Source organism: Schistocerca serialis, chromosome 1, assembly GCF_023864345.2.
Source record: "Schistocerca serialis cubense isolate TAMUIC-IGC-003099 chromosome 1, iqSchSeri2.2, whole genome shotgun sequence".
NCBI lineage: Eukaryota > Metazoa > Arthropoda > Insecta > Orthoptera > Acrididae > Schistocerca > Schistocerca serialis.
The window spans coordinates 403079206-403085521 of NC_064638.1; the positions used below are offsets into that span (position 1 = coordinate 403079206).

Below are 6316 nucleotides of genomic sequence, written 5' to 3' on the forward strand. Positions count from 1 at the left end.
CGCATTTCAACAGTGAATTAAATGCGTGCTACGTGGTACTTACTGCCGTGTATTTCACCATATTTAAGTTAACGTTCATCCGCTATACCAAGTAGATAGTCTTTTGGATTTCCTTAACAGATACTCAGTTCCTGCACTCTTTTGTTTTCGACGTCTCTGTTTAACCAGTTACGTAGGTTGAGGACATAAGCAAACCTGTCACGCTCGACCCTGTAACGGTGAGTTTCGACAACAACTCACAGTACTAATTTATCCATCAAATATTTGTGTCTCCTACCTTGGATCGTGGACCACATTATGGTTTCTTAATTACTTGTCAATTGTGTGGTACTGTTTCGATTTACCATCTGAAATTAAGGAAGTCGAAGTTGCTTCTTTGCTATATGTAAAGACGCCAAGCTGTCTTGCGCAAAGAGGAAGATTCGTGCGTGTGGTCTTAGAACAAGTTTCATGCTGTAACAGCAGACCGACGGTATGGTCATGCTGTGTAATTCAGTAGATATCTTGTTATGTGTGAGAGCGACAAGTACTGTCCCCGAATTCTTGGAGACAGTCTGCTACAGGGAGACTCTCGGTGCACTAAATGTAAAACCTGACACGAATTCGTACGTGAGCTGTTCATGAAAGTAAATTATTAATATGAGAGATTGTTCGGTAGCAATTCCGTAGGATTGTACAGTATTTCTGCATAAATAAGCTGCTAACGATTACGTACGAGATCTCAGATACCTTTTGTTGTCTTCCGTGTCAGCATCAGACTGAAGAAAAAGAACACAGAATTGCTTCATTCACAACACTTCTTATATTTCCTCTTCTTATTGATTCTTTGTACGCATCCATACAGTCTTTTAAACTTAGAGTGAAATATTTTCTCTGTTACTTTTAAAGAAACGTATACATTGGCGCTTATAGTCAACATTTGCTACAGTAATTGTTTGTACACACTGTCGCCAAAATTACTAGTTATCATCTGATTTACGATTTTCATGATTTCTTACTTCCTTCCTTTTATATTTGTTTACTGTTTCCTTAATCCATCACCAGATCATAACAAAATACTTTGATTAGTGTACAACAACTAAACGAGTGAGACGGATCATCGTAATAATTTGACCAGGATCGTTTGGGATACCGTCCAATGGAACAATCATGTAAATTATGCCGGAATAGAAGGTCGTGATATGTATTTTGCACTGACAGAATCAGACAGCATACAAATGTGGAAACAGCATAGTATGTAAACTGTCTCATCTGTCAGTGTGCATCGCATATGTCGACGTTTTATTCTGGGGTGGTTTACGTCATTGTTGTATAACATTGCGTAACAAACGATCCTGTTTACACGACCTGTGACCACTTGTCCCGCCGTCTGGCATTTCTACACTAATCAGTGTATTCTATTATGATATGAAGATGGGGCCTGTGGATAAGCCGAAACTAGTAATCAATAAAATTATATTTGCTATCCTGACTAGTAAGGATTTTTCTAAATCCATTGTAGGTTTTCCGAGGTTTCCCTGAATCGGTTAAGTCAAGGGCCGACGGTTTTGGCCACTGTAAACCTGTGCTCCATCCGCAATAACCTCGTCATCGGTAGGACTTTGGATCCTTATTTTACTTCCCGTCTTTCCGTTATGTATTTTTTCGCATAATATTAATATTCTTTCCACTAGAGCTTTCAAAATTCCTCTAGCTATTAGGTCTACATCTTTGCTTCCGCCGCTTTTCAATAGACCGCAGTAGCAGCAAGTGGGGTTCGGGTGGTTGGTCATAGGTGTAATAATACAAGCGTAGGCGCCTGTAAACATAATGCCATAAAAATATTAGTCGATTTGTGATTGCATCATATAGTTTTTCTCGTCATTTGCGGGAAGTTTTAATTTTCTGCTTTAACATGCACAAATCTGCGGCTGTGGCTCTTAAAATGCTGGGTAAGACCAATGGTTAGGGAACTATTAGTCGAAGAACGTGCAGAGAACCGTGATTTTGTTGTCGAAGACCGGCATGGTGGTGGAAGACAGAACGTTTTCGTAGCTACTGACAGTCACAGGACATAATTATCGAAAGCCATTGATGCGTTCCAGCCCAGTGCTTAAACACAAACGGCCACAATATAGAAAAGGTAATTTTATAGCAGTTCAGTGCTCGATCCCATGTCGCATAATCCATCAAAATATACATGGAAACGTTGAAATGAGAAGTCCTATCCCTCCCGCCGTATTCTCCATACGTTGCTCTCTGTGACTACCACCTTTTTCGATCAGTGGCATACAGTCTGGCTGACCAGCACTTCCGATCATATGAACAAGTGCAAAATTTAATCGATTTATGGATCCCCACAAAAGACGCCCAGTTCTTCCGCCACGGGATTCGTATGCTGTCTGAAAGATGGGAGAATGTAGTGGCCAGTGATGGGCAATGCTATGAATCATAATTTTTTTGTAAGTTTTTCACAATAAAGCCCGAACTTCGAGATAAAACGGCGGAAGCAAAGTCGTAGACCTAGTGTGATTACAGCTTGTCGACCCACGCAGGTGATTGGTCACACCGTGTGTGACTGCCTTGCAGAGGATCCGTCACTATCACGGACTGAAATCGGGTGCGCTTAGCGTCGGAATGCAAACTGAGGAGCCACATGAATGAGAAAGAGGTCTTGAAGCTGACAACGGTCGGGAGAGCTGTTTGCTGGTCCCATGCCCTGCTCCTATCGCCACGCCGCATCCATATGACGTCATATGCAGAGGACGACACGGCAGTCGGTCGGCTTCGCGGTGGTTCTCTGAACCCGATCCCGGAGACACCGTTTTATCTTCACTGTTTCCCATAGTAGTCCTAAACATACCGGGTGGTTACAATTAAAGTGCAGTTACTCACGGAGATCCGGTATGGACTGGAATCATTGGATGGCAGCGACACTTAGTTAGTGCGGAACCGATTTACGCTGACTAAAAACGCCTTACAGCATCTCGTCGACAGCTCATGTGTTCAAACTGAGTAATTGTCTGCTAATGGTAGAATCAACGTTATATCTTTCTCATTTGTGTGATCTTTTCTGCCCATGCCCATACCCCGTTCCTAATCCATTACATATGGAAACTTTTCTATACGTTTTTCTCACATTCTCGGCTCAAGATTTGTACCTGGTGGCCAAAACTGAAACACATTTTGCCCAGCGCAGTTCGGCTCTGCAGTAATGCATTAGAGTACCTACCTAGTTTCGCTGCCATACAGTAAATGCGAAATAACCGCTTTACGATGTTTCAGAAGCTCCCCCGTCGATGGCGGCAATATCCGTAGACCTGGGTCTAGCAGTCGTGGTCACAGGATGATTAGAATGGAGGGGCAAAGCCCCGTGCCCCGTCCGCTCCCCTCCACTGCCGCACGTATTCCCCTGGCGGCCGACCTCCGAGGAATCTAAAGTGATGCAATTAAGATAGGCCGGCCCTCCTTCGGATTTATAAAAGGAGATATTCCGCATGCCCGCACAATTAAAAAGGGCTTTTTCCTCTTCTCTAGCTCCTGTCTTCCCTCACCCACACTCGTGTTGACTCACTCCCCACTCACTCGTGCCATTGTGGCCTCCCTAGGAGAACCCTCGGCCTATTCTTTCTCGTTGTCTGCACGACAGTAGGGGAACGGCTGGATGAGAAGTCTATGCAAATTGATTGAAAACAGGACTATTATTCCCTATACAAATATCCCGCAATCCATCTCATTCTCACCCTCCTATTTCCCTGGGGTCCTGTGTTCACGTCAGCACCCTCTCTAGCAACGGGCTATCTGAAGACCGGCTTTGTGTTGGGCGGGGACTGCAGTACTGACACCGACTGGATGGCTACAACTGTTTTCTTACCCAATGTTGTTGACGAAAGCTGATTAGTTTCTGCCGACTAGAAAACGGTTTCAAGTCTTTATATACAAGCTGTAGCTGGCTGCTCGTAACTAATATCCGAAGGACTAAATCGATGGCGGATGTTTCTCGTTTCTGGTTAAACGTGTTCGTCAAACTTTGACACGCCTTAAATTTCAAAGCAGTGCAATCCCGTTGTCAGATGGTAAGTCCAGGATACAACTGGGAAACATTGCGTTGTTTTCGTGGACAATGTTCTGGTGGTTTGCCTCTACTTGGAAACAAATCTAGTGCTTAAACCACCGTAACGACCTGGTCTCATATATAGGATAGGAGGGATTCATACTTCCTTCCGGCAATTCAGATTTGACTCATGTGTCGTTTCTCTGAAGAGTAAGACATTTTACTTCCCTTTCGTTATCCAATCAGGATGTCTGTTCCGGCGATAATGACTAAGTCACGGACGGGACATTAGACTTCGACTTTTCTTCCTTCCTTTTAAACTACCGAGCTGTCGTGCTCTGCAAGTAAAAAGACTTTCGTGATAAAGTGTGCGACTACCACTCGTCAGCCGGCTTGAGTGGCCGAGCGGTTCTAGGCGCTACAGTCTGGAACCGCGTGACCGCTACGGTCGCAGGTTCGAATCCTGTCTCGGGCATTGATGTGTGTCATGTCCTTGGGTTAGCAAGGTTTCAGTAGTTATAAGTTCTAGGGTACTGATGACCTCAGAAGTTAAGTCCAATAGTGGTCAGAGCCATTTGAGCCATTTTTTTTTTTTTGGAGAGCCACTTCTTTTCATAGCAGGTCGCCTTGGGCTGCCATCCGTGGCACCAAAGCAGTACAGCGGTACGCTGAGGATATTTGCCCTTCGTGGGACTACATTTCAACAAGATAATGCCCGCCCGCACAAGGTGAGAGTTTCTACTGCGTCTCTTTGTGCTTACCAAACCCTACCTTGGCCAGCAAAGTCACTGTATCTCCCAGCAATTGGGATTGCTCGGAGCGTTATGACCAGCGAAGCATTTTGACGATCTAGCGACAGACTCTCCGGTCGTTCGTCTATGCTTCTAACGTTGGACAGAAGTGTGACCAATGCCGACACACGTGCCGGCTTTCCTTGTTTTACCTCTACGCTGGCGTGGTCAAGCATTGCCCTGTCGCCCTCCTCCGCATCGCCAGATACGTCATGCACGTGAGTTCAGCATGCCGACAGTTCTTGGAGCATTGACTGCTGCTGTGCGATATGCGCTGGTCGTTGTCCTCCCCGGAAGCTAACTGACTGTTTTACCCCTGACAAACATGACGGAGGTCCCGAGTTCGAGTCTCGGTCCGGCACACAGTTTTAATCTGCCAGGAAGTTTCATATCAGCGCACACTCCGCTGCGGAGTGAAAATCTCATTCTGGAAACATCCCCCAGGCTGTGGCTAAACCATGTCTCCTCAATATCCTTTCTTTCAGGAGTGCAAGTTCTGCAAGGTTCGCAGGAGAACTTCTGTAAAGTTTGGAAGGTAGGAGACGAGGTACTGGCCGAAGTGAAGCTGTGAGGACGGGGCGTGAGTCGTTCTTGGGTAGCTCAGTTGGTAGAGCACTTGCCCGCGAAAGGCAAAGGTCCCGAGTTCGAGTCTCGGTCCGGCAGACAGTTTTTATCTACCAGGAAGTTTCATATCAGCGCACACTCCGCTGCAGAGTGAAAATCTCATTCTGGAAACATCCCCCAGGCTGTGGCTAAACCATGTCTCCTCAATATCCTTTCTTTCAGGAGTGCAAGTTCTGCAAGGTTCGCAGGAGAACTTCTGTAAAGTTTGGAAGGTAGGAGACGAGGTACTGGCCGAAGTGAAGCTGTGAGGACGGGGCGTGAGTCGTGCTTGGGTAGCTCAGTTGGTAGAGCACTTGCCCGCGAAAGGCAAAGGTCCCGAGTTCGAGTCTCGGTCCGGCAGACAGTTTTTATCTACCAGGAAGTTTCATATCAGCGCACACTCCACTGCAGAGTGAGAATCTCATTCTGGATGACGGAGGTAGTCATCGAAAGCTCGGGATATTATCCCATGTTGAAGCGGCAAGTAAATCGAGAACTTTTTATGCAAGTTGTTACAGATGTTGGTTGTTGTTGTTGTGGTCTTCAGTCCTGAGACTGGTTTAATGCAGCTCTCCATGCTACTCTATCCTGTGCAAGCTTCTTCATCTCCCAGTACCTACTGCAACCTATATTCTTTTCAATCTGCTTAGTGTATTCATCTCTTGGTCTCCCACTACAATTATTACCCTCCACGCTGCCCTCCAATACTAAATTGGTGATCGCTTTATGCCTCAGAACATGTCCTACCGACCGATCCCTTCTTCTAGTCAAGTTGTGTCACAAACTTCTCTTCTCCCCAATCCTATTCAATACCTCCTCATTAGTTATATGATCTACCCATCTAATCTTCAGCATTCTTCTGTAGCACCACATTTCGAAAGCGTCTATT

The 6316-nt window shown here is 45.5% G+C and overlaps 1 non-coding gene across 1 annotated transcript; it reads left to right on the forward strand.

The window, feature by feature from the left end:
- The first annotated feature begins 5713 nt into the window (after positions 1–5713).
- On the forward strand, positions 5714–5788 carry Trnas-cga (transfer RNA serine (anticodon CGA)). Its single transcript has one exon. It is a non-coding gene; the product is annotated as a tRNA-Ser (tRNA).
- The last annotated feature ends 528 nt before the right edge of the window (positions 5789–6316 follow it).